Source organism: Saimiri boliviensis, chromosome 19 (assembly GCF_048565385.1).
Source record: "Saimiri boliviensis isolate mSaiBol1 chromosome 19, mSaiBol1.pri, whole genome shotgun sequence".
Lineage (NCBI taxonomy): Eukaryota > Metazoa > Chordata > Mammalia > Primates > Cebidae > Saimiri > Saimiri boliviensis.
Window position 1 is genome coordinate 21,381,370 of NC_133467.1, and position 27,359 is coordinate 21,408,728.

The following is a 27,359-nucleotide window of genomic DNA, read 5'->3' on the forward strand; positions in this document are numbered from 1 at the left end:
TTTCTTCTTTCTGTCCTTCCTTTTTTTCTTTCTCTCTTGCTTTTATATTTAGTTATTTGATTAATGTCTACCTTCTTAATTAGCCCATAAACTCCAAGAAAATGAGGAATGCAACTTTTTTATGTTCAACATTATGTCTCCTGGGGATTCTGGGAAGATGATGGCTTAAGAGTGTTCCATTTGGCCGGGCGCGGTGGCTCAAGCCTGTAATCCCAGCACTTTGGGAGGACGAGGCGGGTGGATCACGAGGTTGAGAGATCAAGACCATCCTGGTCAACATGGTGAAACCCCGTCTCTACTAAAAATACAAAAAAAAAAATTAGCTGGGCATGGTGGTGCGTGCCTGTAATCCCAGCTACTCAGGAGGCTGAGGCAGGAGAATTGCCTGAACCCAGGAGGCGGAGGTTGCGGTGAGCCGAGATCGAGCCATTGCACTCCAGCCTGGGTAACAAGAGCGAAACTCCGTCTCAAAAAAAAAAAAAAAAAAAATGTTCCGTTTCCTCTCTGCTTCTTATTCGGTTCAAACAGGTCCTCTTTTCTCAAGTCAAGGAGATATTAGTATGGCACTCAAGTAGACAGGCTGTGAGCAAGACATCTGTTGTGGCTCTTTCTAGCTTTAGGGCAAGAACCAGGATACATCAGATTCTTGATCAAGCTGTCTTTGATTATTGCAGGACCTTTGAGTGGGCCTGACCCTCTGGTTTTAAGAAGGGGTGGAGGGGATGAGCTTTTTCCACTCTAATGCAGAAGACTTCCCCTAGTCCTCCATTGTGGTGCCTATTACTGGCCCATGACAACTGAGATGTCTGTGCCTTCCCACCCTGTGGGACTGGCCCACTTAAAGCACCCAGCAGGTGGACTTGGCCATAATGAACAAATAAAAATGAAAGGACACCTAAAGAAGTCAAGTAGTCAGAGAGGGAAAGAATGAAGAAAGCAATCACAGCAGTCTATTAATGAAGGAGAACCTATGAGGGAAGCAGAAGACAGAAGAAAATAAAGACTTGAAGACACACACGAAGAGCAATAAGAAAGACTTCCTAAAACTAAAAAGTCAGACTTTTAAATTAAAACATTGAGTAGATAAATAGCAAGAAAGGCTGATCAGTGTTGAGACTAGAATTAGTGGCTTTGAAGATCTAATAGAAGTAAAAAAATGTACAAAGAGAGAAATGATGAGGGTGTGGGGGAAAGACCCAGAAAGTCGAACTCATTAACAAGAGAAGTTCCAGGAAAGGAAGGTAGAAGGAGAAAAACAATGATAAAAGACAATTTTTTTTTATAAAAAGAAACTTTCCCTGAGATTTAGAAAGACAAAAATATGCACATCAAAAGTATAATCAGGTGGAATTAATGAGAAAGATACCACTGAGGCATATGAAGTTCTAATAGAAAAGACATAAAAAAGAAAAATGTGAGAAAAATATTCCCAGATAAAGCTTATAAGACAAAAGAAACCAAAGTAAAATTATTTAGAAAGCAATAAAGATATAAACACTTCATATCCAAAGGAGTAAAGGCTGTAGGAAAATGTATGACCTTAAATATGCTCATCATTTAGAAAAGAAGGTTGGTATTCATCTACAGAAGTTATAAAATGATTTTTTAAAAACAAAATAAACCAACAGAGAGAATTAACACAGATTAAAGCCAAAATTGAGGAAATAGGAAATATAAAAATAACAAAGGATAAGGACACCCACAAGTATTTTCCCTTTACCAATAGGTAATATAATCCTAACTAAGGGGGAAAATGAGAGAAAACAAAAGCATACAAGATCACAAATGAGAAACAATAGGATAATAACCACAAATATAGAAAAAAATAAAATATTACCTACATCCCTATGGCAAAAAACTAAGAATCTAGAATAAATTAACAATACCTTAAAAAATACAAATTACCAAAATAGACTCGGGAAGAACTGAAAAATCCAACTGTTAGTATTTAACAAAACACTACCAAGATTAATAAGGTGTCTTTTTTTTTTTTTTTTTTTTTTTTTTTTTTTTTTGAGACGGAGTCTCACTCTGTTGCCCAGGCTAGAGTGCAGTGACACAATCTCAGCTCACAGCAGCCTTTGCCTCCCAGGTTCAAAGATTCTCCTGCCTCAGCCTCTCAAGTAGCTGAGATTACAGGCACACACCACCCATGCCCAGCTAATTTTTGCATCTTTAGTATAGACAGGGTTTCACATTGTTGGCTAGGCTGGCCTCAAACTCCTTACTTCAGGTGATCTGCCCACCTTGGCCTCTCAAAGTGCTACGATTACAGGTGTGAGTCACTGTGCCTGGCCAAGATGCTATGTTTAAAAGGCTAACATTAACTGCAAGATGAATATTTAAAAAACAATTGTTTTTCTCAATACTACTAATAACTTAGGCAATGGGAAAAGACTCTATTCACACTGGGAGCAAAGACTTTAAAATGGATAGAAATAATTTTTTAATTAAGGAAATAATAAAATCTTATTGAATGGCATGAAACAAGATCCTAATAAATGGAAAGGGAAGTGTGATATCACCAGGATGGGGGAAAAGAAGGTCACCTGCTAGTATTTTCCTATAGCAACAAGAATTCCACATCCCTGTACAGTTGAAAATCTCTTTCTGGGAGCCTCAAGATTCAAGTAGGAGTTTGTGATACATTGATGAAACCCTAGACATAGGAGGGTTGTTTTGAGAGTATAGAATGGCACCCAGGTGGCTGATTCACCAAGATTGCTCCTAGGTTCAAACCTGAAAATGGCCCAGTCCCCAAGGGGCTTGGCTACAGTCTATTTGTCCTTTGAGCCTGCAAGCAAAATCATCTGCCAAGAGGTCCAGAAGGAATCACACAACTACTGCTTTGGTGGAGAGGCTTGTCTGCATGCTGGCATCATCTTGGCAGTAATGCCCTGTGGCTCTGCTCCAACCCTCCAATAAATTAAAAGGTGCATGTGGATGAGTTGATTCGATTACACTGTACCCCAAGTCTCCCAAAGTGACCAAAATTAGTAGGTGGTCAGTAGATATTTATTGAGTAATGAATCTCATACCCATAAATATTGACTGTTATCTTTAAAGTATGTTTGCTAATTTGACAACTTAAAAGTGATTCTCCATCAATGCTTTAATACTTATGCTTGCTAAGGACTTTGAGCATTTTAGTACATTTATAGAAAGATGTTCTTTGTTCTGATTTCATTACCTGTTGTATAAAATATAATACAATATTTTTGTATATTATTTTAATGTCATTTCACTTATTATTTGCATTTGCCTGACATATTTTTGTTTCTTCTTTTACTTTTTAAACTTTTATCCATTTGTTTTACTTTTTAAAAAGTCCTGTTATAAATGTCAACAGTATAATTGGGTTTTAATTTTCATCCCAATCAGAAAATCATCACCTTTGATTAGGAAAGTTTCAATCATGTTTATTTCTTGCCATTACTGTATGCTTAGTCTTAGTTTTATCATTTTGAGATTCAATTTGCTTTTTGAAAATGCTCTTTACTGTTGGTTTTGTTGACAAATAAGCTGCCTTTTTGGCTTCCATATTTTTTCAGCGATTATCTTTCAGTTTTCAAAATCATTTTTGAATTCATTTTTGTGTATATGTATACACACACAATTCAGAAATACAAAAATAATCTCTGACTTCTTGAAAAATTTAGAAGCTTTTACTTTCTGCCACTTTCTTCATGACATTTCCTAATCTATCTAGAAATACTGACATGTTTCTGAATTTTTCATATCTTTTTCTTCTAATTGTATTCACTTTTGTTATGTTTAAGCATTGATTAGATGGAACTCTACATGTTTACCTCGAATAAATATCATCAGGCATCTTCTACCTGGACTTCCCCATTTGTAAATTCTCACTTGGACTCATTTTTTTTGACTTGGTCTTATAATTCAAAGTTGCCTATCTGGATTCTGGTTGGCACAGTGCCCACATTTCTCAAGTATAGTAGTGAAGAAATACAGAAGCTTCTTTGGGTTGTCTTCTTGTTTGGCCTCATCTTTCCTAATCAGGACAAAACATGCACTGACCACTGACAGATTTTCAATCCAGTTCACTCTATGAGTCTTGCAATTGACTGATATCTCTACTTTTCTGTGTCTTTGAGAATTTCCATCTATGTTGTGTATGACTTTTTGGGTACAGTAATAAATAGTAAATAGAGAAGGGGAAAGTGAAACTTCTAACTTTTTACTATCTTTTTTTTTTTTTTTTTTTTTAAAGACAAGGTCTGGCTCTATTGCCCAGGCTGGACTGGAGTAGCTTGATCTTGGCTCACTGCAACCTCCACCTCCCAAGTTCAAACCATCCTTCTGCCTCAGCTTCCCGAGTAGCTGGGATTATACGCTTGCACCACCACGCCTGGCTAGTTTTTCTATTTTTTGTAGAAATGGGGTTTCACCAGTTTGTCCAGGCTGGTCTCCTCCTGCGTCGACCTTCCAAAGTGCTGGGATTACAGGTTTGAGCCACTACACCTGGCCTAATTTTTTTACCATTTTAAAAGAGAAATAATCTCATTTACTCTTTATAGCAATCCTGTAAAGTTGGTGGTAAAGCTGTTTCACAGATGAGGAAACTGAAATTCAGAGAGATTAGAGGATGTTCCCAAGATCATATAACAAATAAGTGGCGTAATCTGGATCTGCCCCAGTCCTTGTTTTACAGCCTCCATAAAACAAACATTTGTTGAATAAATGAATAAGAAAATTGACAAATAAATGAATGAAAGCACAATGGAATAAACTTGGACAGTGCTTATTTTTAAAAGCACCTTTTTCATTTTTGACCAGCTGCTAAACTTTTTATAGAAAAACTTAAGATATTAAAGTTTAAAGGGACAAACTAAAACAAGCAGAATGAGTCATTTCAATTAAAAGTGGGACATATTTAAAAGAAATATATTCTCCAAGCATAAAAGTTTATTGTTGGAAATTTTCAAAAGTTCTACCTTTACTATAGAGCAAAGGGTAATGGATTATCTTGATAGAATCAAAATTCCTCACTTTTTGATTATCTAATTACCTTTCTACCATAGCTTTTAGCTACCAACTAGGTTTCCATTTGGAGGTCTTTCCACTGCACAGTATGAATTCGTTTACTATGTAAAGGTATGGGGAAGGCAGAGCTGGACAAATGTCATGGGAGCTCGTGGCCAGCTGGAAGGCACGGAAAGTAGAGGGCACAGACTTTCCACATTCTCTGAGTAGATCTGAAGAATTCAGCTTTGGCCCATTCTCACTGACCTTTCTCCAGAGTATTTTCTTTCAGGGGCTCTTCACTGGAAAATTTTAATTTTTTTTTCCTCTTAAAGGATAGCCAAATTCTTGAGAGGGAAAATAATTATCTGGTTGAAACATTAGAAGAGGGTCAAAGGCTTCTGGTGGCTTTGGCTGCTTCGTTTTTACCCATTTTCGAAGCCTCATCTTAGGCTGTGTCTAGACATCCAAGGAGTTGGATACAGGTCTAAAACACTGAACTAAGCTGATTTACTGGAAGTCTCATAAATTCTGTCGATGAAGCTTCCAGGTTCTCACCACATGCTGTAGCTGTATAGATAACCCACAGCAATTTGTACTGACTGCATTTTTTTGTTTAGTCTATTTCAGCTGCAATCATGCAGATATGAGCTTCTGAGTAATTCCACTGTTACAACTAAGCTGAATTACGTGTTCTAGTTTAAAGAAATAAAAGTCACCTCAATACTAAAAAGTATGAGAAATTTTATGCCTTAGGTAAAAGGCTTTTAAGCATTACACTGAAGAGAACAGGACCATATGATGAGCCCTTTTTTTGACTATATGTGTAACTTTCATTCACATTTCATACGAATACCTTTGGGTGTTAAAAATCCAAAGTTTAATTCTCCTACCTATGACAGCTGTTCAAACATCTGAGCCTAGATAGTGAATGTTGGTAATTATAAACAATGTTTCAAAATCATCTTTGAACAAATAACAAATTCCTTTCCACAATTATTGTATCATTTGATAAAAATAAACTTTTAGAAGTGGAATTGCTGGGCCACAAGGTTTGCACCTAATTTAAGCATTTAAATCAGATTCCCAAACTGGCCTCCAGGGAGGCTGCACGCATAGTTGGCCACATGTAGCACCACAGAGAGGACGGCTTCCTCATTACCACCTATCATGACCTTCTTTCTCACTTCTACTCTGGAAGCCCAATTATGATGTCTAAATGGCTGTTTTATTTTACTACTTCTGGTTGCCAGTGAAATGGAAACTTTTTTCATATGTTAATTAGTCATTTATTGGGAGGGTCTTAAATGTGTTTCCAACAGATGCATTGCACATTTTCTTTAAATAGCAAACTTGTCTAGTGAATTTTAAATGGGTATAATTTATTAAACCATGACTTGATAAACATTTTCATAAGCCACATATTAGGTTAGTGCAAAAGTAATTGCAGTTTTTACAAAATAAAAATATTAATAGTTTCACGTAAGGAACACGTGTGTGTGTGTGTGTGTGTGTGTGTGAGAGAGAGAGAGAGAGAGAGAGAGAGAGAGAGAGAGAGAGAGAAAGTCTTCTATTCTCGAAGACAACCCTTCAGTCAATATTTTCAAATGTTTCCCATATGAATAGGTTTCTAATTAATGCAGCATCCTGTTTGCCCTCCTTTGCATTTGTTCTATTTTAAAAGGATTTTCGGAAACTGAGATGCCAGTAACTGATCACAAATCTCTAGATGCAAGAAAAGATACTGGTAGAACTTTTGCCTCTTTTCTGGACAATAAAAGTTTACTAATGTAAGGTGAGTAAAATGTAGGATATATTAAAGACCATGAACACCTGCTGAAATCCATTTTGTGCCATTTATTATCTTACGTGACATTGCATAAGGCAACCTTTCTGAATCTGTTTACCTAACTATAAAATGGGGATTATAATATTAACTTGAGGCTTTTTATAATAGAAAATGAGATTATATATGTGAAGAGCTTGCTGAACACAATGTCAAACATAAGGTAAATATATAAGAAAAATATACAAAATTCAAACATTTTTATCATGTATTATTTCCAGTGTCTTTAGGTCCTGTGCATGTGGCCTCATATAAAATAGGCCCATCCTGTACTGAATGCATATAGTCTTTTTTAAACATAAAAGTAAATTTCATTTAGCATTATTATATTTCATTGGCTCAGTCTGGGCCCATCCTTCCAGTTTGCTCAAATGTCTAAATCCTGATTCTGGCAAAAAATACATACATATTTCTTCCTGTTTTACATTATCTGCATATTCAGAATAATATTATAGTCCTATGTCATTATCAGTTTTGTTAAAACTCCAGGTCAAACTGCTTTCTTACTCAGACCCTGTATCTGGATTGCCAAATCATGCAAGAGCAGAGCTATACAACTGTGCTGACTGTACTCACTTCAAATTTATAACTATCAAATGGGTACCCAGCCTTTCCAGACATCCTTACTACTGTATACTGTAGAAAATATACTTTCTCACTTTACCAGATGATTATTACTACATACATTTTCTTCCCTCAAATCTCAAACATACCCTTCACTTACACTTAGTGGAGAATCTTGCTTCATACTTCACAGTGAAAAAACACATAATCAGATAAGAATAATTCATCTTCTCCCTGGAGCGGTGGGTCATGTCTGTAATCCCAGCACTTTGGGAGACCAAGGTGGGTGAATCATCTGAGGTCAGGAGTTCGAGACTAACCTGACCAATATGGTAAAACTCCGTCTCTATTAAAAACACAAAATTTAGCCAGGTGTGGTGGTATGTGCCTGTAGTTCCAGCTACTTGGGAGGCTGAGACAGGAGAATTGCTTGAACCTGGGCAGTGGAGGTTGCAGTGAGCCAAGATTGCACCACTGCACTCCAGCCTAGGTGACAAAGCAAGACTACATCTCAAAAAAAAAAAAAAAAAAAAAAAAGAAAAGAAAAGAAAATCCATGAAACTACCCACATTTGCAACCACAGATTCTGCCTTTATCTTGTATAATGGAAGGTCAAACCTTCAACTGAGACATGGGGTCCTGTTTCTCCTAAGGTCCTCATGAACTTCCATCCTATGTTCACTCCTTTTCTACAGTTTCTTCCTTTCAACTGCTTGGATCATTCATATTACATACTAGCATGCCTTAAAAGCAGTCATCTGAAAACAGGCATGCACACACTTTCTCTGAACTTTTCTCCATAACTGCCCCATTTCTATTTGCCTTAATGGCAAAACTTTTTGAGTTATCTTGAATTGTTTTTCCATTCTCTTCCCCTTCATTTTTTCCTCAGTCCACCCAAGTGAGGGCTGTAATCCTGCTACACTATAGATACAGATCTTTTCAAGGTCATGTGATCTACACCTTGCCCAAGCAAATTGTCAATTCCCTGTTTTCACATTACTTGGCTTTACTGCAGCATTTGGCATTGCTGACCACACCCCCTCTGTCCTCAAACACTTTCTCCTCCAGACTTCTGTGATATCACACTCACCAGATTCCCACACTTCTACCTCACTGACTACAGCTTCTTAATCTTCTTTTGTCTCCTCTTCCTCCTATAGTCCTTTAATTCTGGAGTGTCCCAGAAGTCCTTCAATGGCCTACTTCACTCTCAGTTTCTTCAGTGGTGATCTTCCCAATATGGTGGCCCTTAACATCATTTAAAAGTGGCTTAGTTCAGTTTTCTCCCCTAACCTACTTGGATTCCCATATCCAACTCACTATTTCTCTCATTGGGATGATTATTACAGATTATAACATCTTCTTAACACTTTTCTTGCTCCCGTCTTTACAAAGAAGCCACAGAGATGTATATTCTATCAGCATCCTGTTTAAAATCCTCCAGTGACTTCCCACTGTGAGTGGAAAAAGATCTGGACTTCTTGCCCCCTCATTTTCCTCCTCCATTTCAAATATGCATTTTCATTCTTCCCTTGCTCATTCTGCTCCAGCCACATTGGCCTCTTAATTTTCAGTTTCTTAAACATGACAAGCATGTTTCTTCCTCGGGATTTTGCAGGCACTATTCCTTTTGCTGGAAATGACATTCCACCACATTATTCTTATTGATAATCCACTAATATTCCCTAGAGAAGCTAGCTAAAATCCTGCCCCTCTTCACCCATTCTTACTCTTTTCCTTATTCTGTTTTCATCATAGCATGTATCTGTATGTAAAATTAGGTATGCTATCTATCTGCTGCCTCATCTAACTGTAACACAAGTCCACTGATGGAGCTTTAAAGATTCACCAATATATTCCTAGCATCTACATTATATAGTAGGTGTCATTAATATTTGTTGACTGACTACTCTCACCAATATTTTCTCAGCATCCAAAGTTCTTCAAAAATTATTGATAATAAATTGATGAAACAAAGATCTTACATTATCACAAGTTAATCATCAAACCTAGGATATTCATAATATAAATTTAATAAATTAGGACTATAAATTATCTTTTACAGATAATATTTCTGATTTTACATATCTTTGTTAAAAAACCCAACATTATAATGAAACTACATATTATGATAAAAGTTAAACAGAAAAGAACAAAACCACTTCAAATAAATTAAAACTCCAAGCGAATTTTTGTCAAATAATAACTCAAAACTATAATTACTCACTGTTTACTAAACAAACAACCTTACACACGGTATTGAAACTTAGGACATGCAGCCAAAACTCTATTCAGAGACAAAATCACAATCATTTATGCTTTATTATTAAAAACAAAAATATATTGTCAGCATTAAATTGAACAAGTTGGAAAATTATAAAACCAAGCAAAGAAAAATATATTATAAAGTTAAGAATTAATATGGAGAACCAAATGTGTTATTGTTAAATTTAAGAGTTTGTTCTTTGATGAATCAGAAAACAAAACAGAATTCTGTAATATAAAAGATGAGAAATCAAAATTAAAAATGAGACATACAGTTAACAGACAAAAGATTAAATTATCTCAAGAGATTCTAAGTATGCTTTTATGATAGTAAATTTGTATCAATTATGGATGTTATGTATAGGAAATATAAAATATAAATAATAAAATCTCATCTGACTACTATCTACAGGATAAATTGGAAAAACAAAATTAAAAATTTTCTCCACAACAGTTCTGGGCTCAGAGAGTTTTATATGCCTTTTCCCCTTACATTTTAAGAGTAAGCTTCTTTTATTCAGAACATCTCAGAAATTATAATAGGTGAATACATATTTTAAATCTCTAAGAAATGAATGGGCTATATAGGATTTCCCAAGCTTATTTCGCCCTTGAATCTTTTTTTCTCCCGTGACCTTCCCCTGGGACTAGTATTAAAAGGAACAAACTTTTCAATATATTCCTATACACCAATCTCGCTCATGAATAAAAATGTGAAACTTCTAAACATATACATTAGGAAACTGAACATAATAAAAAATTTAAAGACCCAGGCATTGCTACCAACTAGGATTTTTCCTAAGATAACTTTCTGTGAGAAATACTAAGAGACTACTTGCATTTAATACCATATATAAACTGACTGCTGATAAATGCCAGACATCTCCTCTGAGCTACAGTTGCCTTCTTGATATCTCAGATTTTGAAATCTGAATGTGTTCTCAAATCTCCTCCTCCTCCAAAGTTCCCTTCTGTTAGTAAACGGCAGCTTCTTCCAAACAGATGCTTGTGCTAGATGCCTAGGTGTCATTCACGATATCTCTTTCTCCCCTACCTCATTTCCAGTCAATTCTGTCAATGCAGTCAGCTAATAGCCCCCAGTTGTTCCTCTATCCCATCTTTCTAGTACAGGATGTCAACACCTCTTATCTGTATCATAACAAAAACCCAACTCCTACACTTGTTCCCCCTACTCTCCATTCTGCAGCCAAACTGAACCACATTACTTCCCTTCATTGGTCCCTACTGCATTAAATACTGACAAAGCAACCCTTACATGGCCTGTAGGATCATAAATGACCCCCTGATTCTTGCCCATCAGGCTCCAACTATCAGTTACATGAACACACAAAGCTTCTTCCTACCTCAGGGTCTTGGCATGTGCTGTTTACTTTGCCTGAAACAATCTCCCCTTCTCCCTTCACTTACTCTATGTCCATACATTCTTCCAGTGTTAGTTTTGACCACTCCCTGAATTCCCCAAATGGTTAGGTCACTTTATTATAAATTCTCACAGAAGTTGTAATTAGCAGCTGTGATTAAATAGTTTGCTGTCAGCCTCTCTCACTATACTGTGAATTCCATGAGAATAGGGGACATGTTCCTCTTAGAACCTAAGCATAGTGCTGGTGTTCAGTAAATAATTGCCAATGAATGAATGAGACTAAACTGATTACCAATGGTTGAATTAGCTGAGTACCCCTCATTGATTTTTAATGTTTTTCCCTGGTCAGACACAGTGGCTCATGTAATCCCAGCATTTTGGGAGGCCAAGGCAGGAGGATGGCTTGAGCCCAGGAGTTAGAGGCAGCAAATGAGCTGTGATAGTGCCACTGCACCATAGCCTGACAACAGAGCGAGATCATGTCTCAAAAAAATATATGTGAGTGTGTGTTTCTGTTTATATATATTATATATACTTTTCATCTTGGCCTTCTCTAGTATCCTCAAAATCAATGCAACAACCATTTTAAATTGGAGATGGACTGTTGCCTTTTGTCTCAAGGTATCATGATTCATTGCCAAATGGACAAGTTTTTTGAACCTCAGTTGATGTGATATTTAATCTATGTTATTTCCTTCTCTTGATAGAGCAAAGAGCAAATAATAAAAAACATGAATAGAAAATTAAATAAAAATTTAAAATTTGTAAAAAAAATATTTTTAAATATAAGGGCATTGCAAAACACATTTACTGTAAGTGCAGCTGCAGAGTCAGCTGAGTCATCACTAGTTCTGACCTTCTCCGTCTGCCAGTGGCCATGGTGCCAGGTCCTTGTCAGCATTAATCACAGTAACGATTAAAGAGCTGAAAGTGTGAATTTTGCTTACAACTGTGGGGGTCTTATTCATGATGAAAAAGGTCATAAAGAAGGCAGATTACAATTTAAATGGTAGAAACTCTCACAGTATAGGATGTTTAATGTCTAACTATATTTTTTGTCATTCCCAAATGCTAAAATAATATGATGTCATATAAACGGACAAAGTATCTAAACAAAAATAGAAAATGCGGGAGTGATGAGTTGGTGGGAACTTGATCTCTTGGCCTCCTGAAGGGACTTCAGCTTTTGGCCCCTCTTCCTTAGCCTTCATTTTCTTCCCCTTAAAAAAGGAGGAGGACTGGCTGATTTGACTGGGGAGCTATAAAGGAGAAATTGAGCAAGAAGTGCCTACAGGACACGAGCATTTCTCTCCTATTCCAAGATGTTCTGGTGAGCTCTGCCCTCTGGTAAAGGCCTGTGGTTGCTCAGCTGTGGCTGCGATTACTGGGAGGTGAAGTATGAGCAAGACATTTGGCCACAGATCTAGACCTGTTTGTTTCATGCTTTATCTGTCTGCTTTCTGTGTACTGCTTCTAAAAACAGCAACAGCAACAACTATAACTAGACAGGGGAAGTAACTGGTGTGATTAATTGGCCCCCTAAAACTCCAATAGTGAGGGATGGCTTTGAAAGGAGGGTGAGGGTTTTGGTTTCAGATGAATTAAAGAGGAAGCGACAGAAGGCCTTAACTGAAAATGCCAGTAGGCAGTTGGAGATATGGGGCCGGTGTCTCAGGGTAATAAATAATAACCATATTGCTTGTGGCTGTGATGCTAGGTGCCATGTGAATTTGTTTATTTTATTTTAGTACAACTTATTAGCTTCATTAAGCTATTTTCCCATAAGAGGACAAGCCAAACAGCCGCAGGTCATGTGTCTACTTGGGCATAACCAATAGCAGGCAAATTAGCCAATATTACAATGTCATTTTTAAGAAGTTGTTGCTGCAATCCAAATTTCATTTACCCCAAAGCCATGAAAGGAGTGGAGTGGAATAAAAGGAACTGGTGAAGAAAGCAGAGAGAACCACAATTATTCTCAGTCTCTCTCATTTATTAGGTCAGAATATATGGCAATAGCCTGCTGAAACTCAGCATTTCTAAAATTGGAGGAATAAATAGAGAGAGAGGCCAGTGGTCCATCCATGCCACACCTTTTCACATGATAGAAAAAATTGCTGCCCAGTCTATGCTAGGTTGGCCTCTTCCTTCCATATTTACTATGTATGAGAATTACCCTGTGTGAAATCTTTCATTTGAGTTAATGACTAAATAATAGTAATTATTATTTTCTAAATGAAAATAATTACTCACTTTAAAAGTTCTAAAGAATAAGATCTTGGAGGAACTATCAATGCAAGACAAGCAGCATCTAATTCCAGAAGGCATAATATAGGTCAAGAAGCCAAAAAATAACAATCGTGAAATAATATGAACAGTTGTAGATTCACGTTATCCCACAAACACCCAGAGGGAGTTAGACGTGAACTCGAAGAGCCTGGGACTGTGGTGGGGTTGTCTGTGTAATTTTATCAACATTAAGATACTGTGAAACAGAAAAGGGTGGAGAAAAATTTCAAAAGAATGAGAGTGGTAGGATCACGGGGCCAATGGTTTTATGTAATAGTTCTTCACAAAACTCGGCTTTAAAATGATTTCTAAATTACTACCTCTTGGTATTATTACTGTTGCTATTTAAAATCATGCCAAGTCATACCAAAGTTAGTTCCTTGAACTGATTTTGAAAAGTTTTATATGAGCCTTTTTTACATGGAAAAATAGGTCTTCATACTACTACTCTGCCTGCGGCTTCAAAAGATGTCTTGGATGCATCTGGGAAGTTTGGGCCTTTGTGAATATAGGGTTGCCTAAAATGTGCTTGGGCCCAAGATGCTGCGTCCCTTGGGTCCACCAAGGGAAATCACCACCACCACCACCACCAGCACCTTCATTCAGACTCTGCAGCACCCCACCACTAACATTCAGTGAGATTGGGATGGAGTGAGTTTTGCACAGAATTGTTTATGACCCAAAGTCTGGGCCATATCAGTAGTTCCGCTACAAAAAGTTGGTAAAAACCTGATCTCCATGAAGCTTGGCTATAGAGTGACTCATTTGGGGAAGCCATTTCAGGTAAACTGACAGTTTTTAACATAATGGATATAACTGACTCTTCAAAGAAAAAATGTCATTCTCAATTTAAAAAAATCATGCACTTTAGTGGCAACCTATGTTTTGCATGTGTGATATTTTAGCAGACAATGATAGTGCTGAAAGCTATCAGAATTCGGTCCTGAGGTCAGGGACCGTGTGGCATGCACTTCATCCCCTTAGGCCTTTTCATGCACTGTGGCCTCTATTCCCGTGACTGCTTCACCACCTGGTAAATTTCTACTCACCCTTATAGCCTCAACTAGAATATTCCTTCCTCTGAGTCTAACCCATTTAGCATTAATTGCATAAATTATTCTCTCCTCTGTATTCACTTAATGCCTTACTTATATACCCATTGAGTTGAACCATAACTCCCTTCTATTAGTGGTTTATTATCCTCAGAGGTGGTAAAAATATAAACAACTTTAGAGTTGATTTACATAAAAGTCATGAAGAGAACCATAACGGACTAGCAAAAACAGTAGCAATTTTTAGGCATATCTTCAACCTGAAAGTTTCTATTAAGGGAAACTTCCATGCCAAGTGTCTTTGTAGAAAATAATGGAAGGATGAATCAGTTATGTAACTGATTTCATGACAAGTCATTCTGCATAATGTTCTTATGGTATTTATTTCTTGATTTATGTGTTTGATAACAAACGTGTTGAGAAGCTATGTGTCAGGTATTGTGCTAGGTCCTTAGGGATACATAGCAACGAACAGAGATAAAGTCCCTATTCTCATGAAGCTTATATTCTGGCAGATTATAGAGGAAAAAAAAGGATGGTGAATGGAACGCTAAGAAGGACACTAACAATCATTTCTTTAGACTTCATTGTCAAGGTACCAAGTAAATGTCAATAACCCAATGACATTTTCCTCTTTCCGCTAAAAGTAAAACAAAAAATAGACATCTGTTTTATTCCGGTAATTTTCATCATTTTAACAATTACTCAAAAGACTGAAAATAATTCATAACCCAGATAAAGAAAATATTTACAAAGCTCCTAGTGGTTTTTAAAAACTGTTGTTTAAAAATGTACTGTACAAAGGGGTCTCTGACCAGATGGCTGTTTCAAAGAACAATGATTTCATGTTTTAAAACTAACTCTAAAATTGAGATGTCTTTGCCTTCCAGGAAAACTTAGCAGCTGTGAGATTATTTCACTTCTCTTTCTTTCACATTTTCCTGGATTTAATTTTAAGCAAAAATAATATATAAAAGAGAAAATTATAGCAACACAGAACAAAACCTATTGCAAAACAAGCAATTGCACATTTTTAACCACAAGGAAACCCCAAAGGCAAACTTTTATAAAAACTTAGCTGAGGAAAAAGACAACATAGCACTTTCCTAGGGAAATTTGCCTCTTCTCTGCTAAATTTACAATATAATCCTCTTAAATCTCAATAAAATCAACATTGACCTGGTTTTCTATAGCAATGAATATACTTGAGGAATGACTGAAAAGGCTTCAGCAAACAGCAATGGAGAAATTAGCCACAAGAAAAAATATAAGGTAACTGCTATCTTATGCCCTGTGTTGGTCAAGTCCTGCCAACCCCTGTGCCCAGTTCTAGGAACTAAATAAAGAGGTGGGGCACAATGTGAGGGTGCTGAAGAGAGCCTCCGAAGTGACTAAAGAGAAGACAGATAAGGCTGAAAGGCCGAGGGAAGATATCCACAAGACAATAGCAGCAGATGAAGCACTGTCTGAAGCAACGTGGAACCCCTGGCATTTTAGCCATTGTCATTGAGGAAAAAAAATGAGAAGAAACTGACAATGTGGCACAAAAATATGAAGACAAATTTTCTGATAATGCAAACAAGCCTCTGACAATCAGGTCTGCATGATTGGCAGTAGCTAGCAACACTCTAAGATGACTGGAACTTGGAAAGGAAGAAGTTCTGGAGTAAAACAGGTGCAAGTTGATGTCATGCTACTTGATGGAACTGTGTGGGCATAAAAATATGCCCCACCCAGGTCAGGTGTGGTGGCTTATGCCTGTAATCCCAGCATTTTGGGAGGCCAAGGCAGGCAGATCACAAGGGCAGGAGTTCAAAACCAGCCTGGCCAATATGGTGAAACTCCCTCTCTACTAAAAATACAAAAATTAACCAGGTGTGGTGGCACGCACCTATAGTTCCAGCTACTTGGGAGGCTGAGGCAGAAGAATTGCTTGAACCCAGGAGGCAGAGGTTGCAGTGAGCCAAGCCAAGATTGTGCAACTGTACTGTAGCCTGGATGACAGAGCAAGACTCTGTTTCTGGAAAAAAAAAAAAGTCCCACCTAAAGGTAAAGCCTGAAGTCCAAGACAGTCACATAAGCTGTCCAGGTGCCTGAACTGAAGGGCTGTACTTTTCTTCTCTCCTCTTATGAAGGACACATGTGGATGTCCACTGGAGTACAGTCGCCAAACAAGACCGATGAACTGTATTGACAAACAAGGAACCTAAGATTCTCTCCAAGTAGCGTAAAGCCCAGCATCACAGTGGTTTAACAAAAGGTGCTTCCTGACAGAGATAAAGTCAGAGTGACTTTTAAATATGTAGAGTAGATAAACAGATATGCCATCTGGAATATCCTTATTCCCTTACAAATTTTTCACCAAACAGTTAGGTAAGCTTCTGGAAATCTCATTTTTTTTAAGTCTTGAGGGCTTTGGGGTTCTACAAGAATTGTAGACATCACAATCAGATAGAGAAATGTAAACCCTGGTACTTGTTAATTATGTGTGCTAGTCTGTGACTTTGAAACAAGTTACGTAAGTTCTTGGGGACTCAATTTCTTTGTTGTTAAATGAGGATAGTACTAAGAGGGTTGTTTTAAGAATTTGAAATAGTGTAGGCAAAGCATTCAGCATGGGGTCTGGTAGTTATTATTATTAAAATGCAAATGTTTCTGGAGAAAATGATTAGCTCACAAGGCCAGATTTTCAAATGATATAATTAACTGAGAAAGGAAGATCAAAGAAGGAGGAAGACAGAATGAGGGGTGAGGATGAGCAACAGGCAAGACAAAACACCAACTTTAGCTCCTCCACAGCTCTGCCCTGAGCTTGGTGGAAACTCTGGGATAAGCAGTCTTAGAAGCAAGTACTGCAATAGATTTTCATTTTGCTAATGTATTTTAGATATGATCTTGCCTACAGGTGGGAGATGACATCTCTTGGTCTCCTTCAATGTCAATGTTATATAATTTAAAAATTTCAGAGAAAAGAATTGGGAAGACCAAAAATTATATGTTAGATTTTTCTTTTTAAATTTTTGTAAATATGTAAGAGTTATACATATTCGTGGGCCACATGTGATTATTTTGATACAAGTATTCAATGTACAATGACCAAATCAGTGCAAATGGGCTATCCGTCACCCAAAATATTTATTATCTCTTTTTGTTAGGAGCATTTATTTCAGTGAGAAAGAAACAAGTATAATACTGCCAAACAAAGAAGCTAACATTTAAGAACGGAAGTCTATAACAGTAGTGGGGTCTGCAAACCAGCTCAAGTCATTGAAAAAAAATCTCAAGATCAAGTTTGTTGGTATATTTTTTAAAAGTAACAATAATTACTTATATTAAATACAATAGCTATTTATGAAGTAATTTATAGTACTAAATGATATATCTCAATACTTTGGGCTCTAAACTACTTTGTTAAGGCAAAGAGCTGATGCAGGAAATATGTTTCCTTTTATTACAGCTTCGCATGGCTCAAGCATGCTTATGTGGGAGAAAATGGGAATGTCAGCTCACAGATTGCTTTATCTCCATTGGGGTAGGATTTTCCTGGTTACTCTCCTCTTGAGATTGCCATTATGATGATTCATTTGTGAACCATGGAGAAAAGAAATCAATTTCAAGTGTATAGTTCATCTGGAACGCTGCCATTTTTCCGTCTCTTGAAACATTTGAGCAATCTCCTGGGTTCCTCTCACTGTGTCTCACCTTTACCTCCTTTCAATCCACTCTGTATTTCACTAAATAGTATATCCTTTTCTACACTTCTGTCAGTTCTTTTCTGAAAGTCTGAAGAAGTTTCTTGTTCTATACCTTTAGAACTTCACACAATTTAATTCTGTTATCACACTCTCTCCATCATCAGAAACACACACAATATTATCACATTTAGTTTTTCATAACTTCCAGTTATAAAGAGTCTCTTTCCATCAAAGCAAAACTTGCTGTTCCTTGAACATAATTTTCTCTCTTTGACCATGACTTCCCATATTCCAATCTCCAGATGTGGAATGCCACTTTTATCTAGTCCTTTCACCCATTCACAGTTTTTCAGGATAACTTAATTATTGATGCTTGGCTTGAACTATTCCTTTCATCTCTCACTCTGTGTGAGCATGTGTGCATGCATGTGTGTGTTTCTAAAATCTGGATACTATTAATTTCCATGATTTTGAGTTTCAGTGACTCTCTCTATAAGATTTTCATAAATGTTTTTCTTTTTGTCTTTGTATTACTAACCTGGAATTTCTTTGGATGATTTCTTAAACATTTAACACAATAAAACAATGTATGTAAAAGCAGAATGTAAAGTACAAAGTGCCACGTAATTCAGTATCATTTTTATATCCTCACAAAACATATAGTTATCATTAAATAAATCAGTTGAAACTTAAGACTGAGAGAAAAAAAAAACAGTGAGAAGTAACCTCCAGGATATTCATAATCAAGACTAAAATGTATTCACTCACTCATTCACTCACACGTTCATCCATTCATTTATTCCTGGATAACTACCATATGCTATGCAGTGTTCTAGGCATTCAAGATAGAGCAGTGAATACATTAGAAAAAAAGATTAAATTTTTGCCTTCACTGAACTTATACTAAAATGGAGAAGACAAAGCAAACAAAAATGAATAAAAATATAAAAAAATAATAAGTATCATGAACAAAACAGAGCAGGATAAAAGAAAAGAGTGATGAAGGTACCTCTTTAAATAGGGTGGCCAGAAAATAGGTGGTGGCATTTGAAAACAGACATGAACTGAGGGGGTGGGGCATGACTCATGGGAGTTTCTGAAAAAGAACATTTCTGGTGAATGCAAAGGCCCTCAGACAGGAACAAGCTCAACATAATCAAGAAGCAGTAAGAAGGCCAGTATCACTGGAGCAGGGTGGACAATGGGGAGACTCAGAAATGAGTTCAGAGAAGGAACCAGAAGCCAGACAATGGAGGGCCTAATAGGCCATGATAAATTAGAATTTTTTCCCAAGCTTGATGGAAAAATACAAGGACTTTAAGCAGAGGTGTCTGCCAGGATCTGATCCACTTCTTTTAAAATAGCCCTCTGGTTGCTGCATGAAGAACACACTAACTGCAGGATGACAAGAGCAAGGAGGAGGCTACTACCAAAGTCATCTCTAGGCCAAAGGGTAACAAAGAAGAGGCTGAATTCTATATATCCAAGGCAGAGCCATCATATGTTTCTGAGAAACTGGGTGTGGAAAGTGAAGGCAAGAGAGAAATCAAAGGGGATGTCTAAGTTTCTGGCATGAGCAACTGGGAGACTGGAAGAGCATGTCTGGGTGGAAAAATCAAGAGTTCAGTTTTAAGCTGGGATTAGTAGAAAGGAGTCTGGATATAGATTTGAAGCCCAGGATTGTGACCAGAGTTGGCTGTGTACCTGTAGAATCATCAGCATATAGATGGAAAAAGGGCACTTAACATTTTCACAATGAAATTGGTGACCAAAGTGTTCAGGATCTTGCTAGAAATCAAGATTGATAACATTGACAACAGCAATGTAAAAGGACCAAGCACATGCATTTGCTAATTAATTTGTGCCAATTTGGGAATTACTGAAGTGCAAACACCATACACTAGTATTCTGTGCAAATGCAGAGATGTAAGAGACCCTGCTTTGGGTATAATAGTCCGCTATCTAAATCTACTCATTTAAAGTACTTTTTTAAAGTTTGTTTATTTCAAATGAATATGATTTTACTATAAGCATCTGTGTATTAAAAGAAACTGAAAAATGCTTCCACTTATTTTTCAATCCATTACAAATTAATTATTCTCAAGCTTTCTCACCAAAGAATCATTCCCTCCAAAGGTGGCAAAGCATCAATCTTTTCCTCAACATGCATAGTCAATCAGAAGGGAGAAAAATGACATTCAGTCTGGCAATATTATGCTTATGAAACCAGATTTCTAGTGAAAATAAGCAAAGCGAATTTCAGCAGCAGAAAACTGGCCTAACTCCCCTGGTGTAAGCATGGGGAGACTGATCTCATGTCATAGGAAAAGTCATGATGATAATAGAAACTACCAGAGAAAGAACATTTTAACCTCCAAATGAAGTCAATCACTCTGGTCTGCTGGGGTTCTTCTCTAATCAGCATGTGCTGGTGTTTGTTATGGAAACGCCACAGAACTTTAGAGGCAGTGAAGTTCATGGTGCAATGAGACACTGGCTGAGTTTGTATACTTATGCAACAAGTCACATGCTGATGTTCCTGATTGTTAACTGAAGGCATGACACAGCAGGGATGTTTATGAGCTAAAGGGCTAGTGAATCACACACTTGCCTTCTCCCCAATGGCATGGCAAAAAGTGTGTAGTGAATGCCTCCCTGAAGATGACCACCGTTGCTACAATTCAAGCTTGTCCATCCTGTGGCCCATGGGCCGCATGAGGCCCAGGATGGCTTTGAATGTGGTCCAGCATGAATGCATAAACTCTCTTAAAACATTGTGAGGTTTTCTTACAATTTTTTTTTTAGTTCATCATCTAGTATTAGTGTTAATGTATTTCATGTGTGGCCCAAGACAATTAATTCTTCGTCTTCCAGTGTGGCCAGGGAAACCAAAAGATTGGGCACCCCTGCCTTACATATTGTGAAATCCTAATGGCCCTTTGAAGGGGCTATAAATGAGGAGCTGTGATAGCATTAGTACATTTTTAAAATACTTGAAATATTGACTTTGGGCAAAAAAAACCCCAGATATTTATACACCTAAGGAACATAGACTGGAACATTCTTCATAAGCACTTTGCCATTTTGATTCTCTCATACCTTGAACAGAATACAAAAAAAGTAGAATTATGGGTCAAACCAACTGTTCACTTCAACTGGATTTATACAACAGAAAACATCAGGAAAGGCAAAGAGGTTTTCCTTGCAATGAATCTCTGAACTCAGAGGTGTTTTCCTTCAGGAACAGGCTAATTTTTTATGCAGTCATAATTTTATATAAATTGCTTGGGAAGTATCTGTACCACCTCTCGGGGCTAATGTAATCTATTAGGACTGTAATTGACAGGACTTCAGTGCAGCCAATTTTTTTTATTCAAGGTTTCTTATTCTAGTAGTTTACAATTTGGGGGAATATCTCAGTCACATAATTCAATGGCATTAACACTTGAAAACATGTCTCATCTTTTCAAAATGAAGAATCCTAATCCTTTTGCTATGATCATAAAAGATAATTCTCTTACCTCATCAATTATTTTAATTATTACTTATAGAATCTTTTCTGGTTATATTAAACTTTTTTTTGCAATTGACTGATGAGGTTTTAATACATGTGTTAGCTTATAAAACACCATAATTTTATACATCAGTAGTATGTTTTCTACTCTTGATGATGTCTGCTTGACCACATCAATACATTGCATAGATGCTTTCAGAACTAGTCTACAGAGACTCTTAGGTCCTTTTTGCTCACTGCCTTTGATCAGACTCCAAGAGTCTATGACCACAGTTTGAACAACTTTCCTCTAAATGTACATGACACCTCAGGTTTGTCCACATTGCAATTAGTCTGCCATTTTCCTGCTCACTACTACTAAAGCCCTGTGAAATCCTTTAAGGATTGTCTTTTCACTGCCCAAGTAAGCCTGATCTGCAAGATATGAGCTTTTGAAATGTATTTCTAATTATTTATAAAAATATTAAGACCGGCTAGAGTGTTGGAAATCTAGAAAATTAGGAGGATCCTGAGAAATCTAATTTGTTATAACACATACACACACACACACACACACACACACACGTTAAGATTTTTTTTCTGTGATTATTACAAGCTAATTTGTGTTACAAGATTTAAAAGAATAACACAATTTACACATAAATCTTCCTAAACATAATTTAAAATCTAATCCTTAATAATCAATTTCAGACTTCTCCCTGTTTAGGGAAGATTAGCAAAATAAGTTATCAGAAAAAAATTATGAGGAAATGGTTGTGCAGAAAATAGTCAAGTGAGTATATACTATAGGGGTCACCTAAGCCAAATTCCCCCATCAGGCAGGACTCTCTTCTATGACATCATTCACAGATAGGATTTACTGTTCATTTCTTTTTGCCCAGACAGTCCCAGTTTGTTGCCAAATGCTGTCCCACACTGATTATTAATAATGTCCCCTTTTACTCTCAAGAGTGATGATAAATTAGGATCACCCTACCAATAAGTTGTTATCTAGCTTCTGCTAAAGTGCTTTGGAAATGGGGGGAGGCTTGCTAACTCACAAGTTGCCCATTTTATTTTTAAAAAGTTATAATAAAAATATATAATATAAATGTAATACATAAAATCTTAAGAGAATTACAAACCTCTTCCTGATGACAAGCTGATATCTTTTTCTGAGTCACTTTTACACATTACTAATTCAGACCTCTGGAAATACAACACAGAATGTGAGTCCTTCAGTTCCATAAGGTAACTTCCATTCCTTCCTTAATTATTAACAAGTTAAACATAAAACACTTCAGTAAGGAAATATCCTTCAAGGAAAAATTGTAGGGCAATAAAAATTATCTTTTAATTTTTAATTTTTAATAGACGATGTTAAGGAACTATATTTTAGATGTTTTCATGGGAACCAGGTGCTCCAAAGGACTAGCAGCACCTAATGGCTTGCTTTCTCAGTCCTTCCGGCTTGAGAGCACTATCTGTATTTCCAAGGGTTGAAAACAATATTTGTTTTCCAAGAGTGTTAGACCAGTTGAGCCATGTGAAAGAAAAAATAATAATCACTCTGTGGGGAGAGGCAACAGAAGTTAGCAGGCAAGGTGGTTTTGAAAAAAGCAAGAAAGTTGAAATATCAATAACTGTATCTTTCTCAAGCTGTTTTTTCCTCATTTATGATTCAGGTATTTGAAAGAAGGCACTATAAAGGAGCAGACATGCAGCACGGCCTAAATATCCAAATAGTTTCCAGATTGTAGAAGAAAATTAGATTACATTGAAAATGATTAATGATAAAATAACTGTAGGGACAAATACTGAGCCTGGATGTACTTGTTCTGTATGTTCTGTCATCTGCTTATTCACACAGATGATAGCCTCTGTGTTAGAGGTATAGTTAATTGCAAGTTGATCTATCTAATAATTTAATAAGTATCTAGATCATATATACTAATCTATGAGACATAAATGACATACACTTTGAATGATTCTACCTGTTGAGCCCACACTACTGCAACTAATTCTATTTGTGCATCTAGTAACAGCTACACAAATGGCAAGTCATAGTTGTCTAGGAATATTTAACCTTGACTGGACAGTGCATCTGACAACCTTACATTTGTGATGGCCAACAAGAGAGCATTGTTTCAGGTCTCAGAACTGCTTCTTTACTAGTGTATAATGACAAAAGTACAGAAACAAAGAGTAAGCAGTTGGAAGCACTTGTAGCAATTTGACACCACTTATGACATCCAAGCCATGATCAGTGGACTAGTCTGTCTTGTTAAACAGTGTTTAGACCAGTTTGAGTGCTGTTGAACTCATGAGGTGAGTCTCACGCAGTGCAAGCTGCAAACTGCTCAGGCATACAGTAGAACCTTGTCTTGATCTGCAAGTAAATGAAAATTTTTTTAAAAAAGCTCTTCGCCAGAGAATGTTTGAAAAGCAGTATTTCAGGGAAATTCTCTATTTTAAATTTCTCACCATTTTGATCCAAGATGAAGGATATTAACCAAATAGCCCTAGGCATACACAGCATTTAGTAAATAATCCAACAGCTCAATATTTCTTGGCTTTTATCACTTTTCAGACCTATCATAGTGGAGGGGAAGGAAGAAAAGGTGTGCATGATATCTTTACCTTAGACTACAAAAGTGGCTCTCTCATATGAGACTGAAGCCCTGTTCCTTTCCCTTTGGGGCAAAATTAGAGAGCAAGGCATATGCTTATATTGTTGGCGATATGGCTGTCTTCTTTAGTTTCTTCTTCATTTCCACACATACTTCTCAAACATCAACACATTTTCAGCATCTTCATCCCCTTTCAATCATGTGCTAGTTAATGATTTATCTCCCTGACACCATCTGCCCTGCATTGTTACTCAGCAAAGAGCAATGGTAGTTAAAGGGAGTGAACAAATGCTCTGGAAATTCCATCATTGTTTTGGACTTTATATCAGCGGTGAGCGGGAGGAGACCAAGTGACATGGCTTTCGATGCTAAGATAAATCTCTCTATTAACTTTGCTGACATGAGTTTGACTTTTCAAATGCATTCTGTCTTTACTTTCTGCTTTATGACAGTGTGTAGGGGGCATGGAAAATCGAATTTGGTAATCAATGTAATACTGATTCTTCACAAGTAAGAGAACAATCAACAGACTTACTTATGCACTAAGAACCACCCCCGACTTGTTGCATGAAAATACAGCTTAAGCTGTATCAGTGATGGAATGTTTGACACCCCTAAATCATTATATCATGCATTGCCTAACTACCATTTCACAATAGTTCTCAAAGTACTATCTAAGGACTCCTGGGATCCACAGAACTCTTTCAGGAGTCCATGATCCTTTCAGATGCTTCTCCAGATCAAAAGTATTCTCATAATACTAGCTTGCTTTTTTCACTTTCATTCTGTTATGAATATACAGAGAAGTTTATCAAAAAGCAACTTGATGTGATGATGTCATTACCTGGGCAATTAATGGAAAGTAAAGTTGAGTACTAGAAATTTCAAAGATAGTATGTGCATTTTCAGAGAAATTCATTTGTTCTCAGTACTTCTACCATACTCTTAATAACTATTTTGTATATACTTGCTATAACTTTTGTTAACCTCATTATCATCCAGTACATTGTTATTTTGGAATCCTAAAGTTTCCTTTGGGCCTATGTGCAGACACAATAAGTAAGTATATCCTTTTGTCTTGTTTTGTAATGCTTTTATTAAAAAACTTAGGTAGTTTTAAAATTTTTATCTAAAATATATTATTTTAGGATTTAGGAATTCTAAAATAAAAGAAAATATTTTTTTCTTATATTTAAGGATGGCTCATTGGCTTAGAAAAGGGATATCTGAAGAGTAACTTTCTCAACCCTAGCTGCAACAGCCACATCTAAAGATGCTGAAGAAGATAAGACTGACATGTCAGAGTTAGTGCTCTGACTCCTAGAAGGAAGGACTCTAATGCAAAAAAAGGGACAAAACTATAAATAACAAAAATTAAAAATAAGATGAAAGCTGCCTTTCTCTTTTTTTAATATAGGTATATAATTTACCTTGTTGTCTTTTGCAACTGAACACTTGAATAGCATTATAACACCAGTTAAGTTACAGCCTCATTTTGAGATGAATCATTAAACGTTTAAAGAAAAAGGAATCAAATATTTTAAACATAGATATAAGTTCTTTGTAAGCCTAAAATTATTTGTTAAGCTTTTTCAAAGTAGAAGTGAAAAAGTCCTTCAAGCATTTTATAGGATAATCATTGTGCTGCATTGGCTGGAGAAGTGCACACTAGATGAGAAGTGAAAAGCTTTTGTACAGCTGAGCTTGCTGAGAGTCTACTGGATAACAAAAGTCAGGAAAAAGAAATGACTGTAAGTTTCCAATGACAGCGTTAACTTGTGTAATTAAAGATTTAGTTGCTTCCATGAAACATGAGTAAAAAAATCTCATTTGTAGAATTATACTTTTCCCCTACAATGGACAAATCTAAAGAACAACACTTGTTTTGATTCTATTTGTCTGGTATCAGTACTAACTGATCTTCGAAGATATTAATTTATATGAATGTTTATCAACAAACACGAGTATTACTGAAATAGTCAAAGTGTAGAATGACTTTAATTTCATGTCTTATGGGGCAACAGCTATGTTAACATTGCACTGATGGTGCAAAAGCAAGGGTGGGTGCCCTAGCATAAGCCAAGGCAATGTCACAATGAGGTACTGACTGATGGTCATTGTCGCCTTCACTGCTATGTTGTCAGAGTTTTAAAAAAGCAAGTTTCACTTACGGATATCCTGATGTAGCAGTTAAAAAGATTAATTCTATTATATCTAAGGATTAAATTTTAATTTAGATTCATATGCTCTAGATAATAATTATGTATTAATTATAGTATAAATGAATATATTCTAGAGATTAAATTTTAATATTCCATGTCACAAAATAAGAAGTACACATAAGCCCTTCCGCTGTGTCTGGAAGTGCTTGTCTCAAGTAAAGCAGTTGTAAGCTGAAGCAGCTGCTGTTTTTCATGGGATTCCATTTTTACTTCAAAAACTGGCTAACAATCAATCTATGGTTACTAAAACTTCAGTTTTTGGCAGATATTTTCTCAAAAATAAACAAAATAAGCCTGTCACTTAAAAAAAAAGAGAACTGATACTATTTGTGGCCAATGATAAATTTTCATATTAGAATTTTTGAAAACTCTTATCTATCACCATGGGCTTGACAGCTTCCCTTTTTTTCTGATAACATTGGTGGATATTAATGAATGTAAATTTTAAGCACTGTAGAATGAAATGTATAAATATTTGGAAGATCTGTGTAAATCAGTGAACCAATATTTTCCAAATGACGAATGTATGTTACACAATCACTCATAAGTAAAAGATCCATTTAAAGTGTATGATAGACCAATGAATTAGTGTAGCAGAACATAGACAACTCACTGATATGACTTCAGATCCCTCATTGCAACTAACTTTTAAGAAACCGGTAGGGCGTGGTGGCTCATGCCTGTAATTCCAGTACTTTGGGAGGCTGAGGCGGGCAGATCTTGAGGTCAAGAGACTGAGACCAGCCTCGTCAACATGGTGAAACCCTGTTTCTACTAAAAATACAAAATTAGCTGGGCATGGTGCTGCACACCTGTGGTCCCAGCTACTCAGGAGGCTGAGGCAGAAGAATCACTTGAACCTGGGAGCTGAAAGTTGCAGTGAGCAGAGATCCTGCCACTGCACTCCAACCTGGTGACAGAGCGAGACTGTGT

General features: G+C 36.6%; 1 protein-coding gene across 6 annotated transcripts in view; it reads right to left on the bottom strand.

The window, feature by feature from the left end:
• Positions 1-27,359, bottom strand: part of DNM3 (dynamin 3) — a 535,391-nt gene that overhangs the window by 106,997 nt on the left and 401,035 nt on the right. The window lies entirely within an intron of this gene.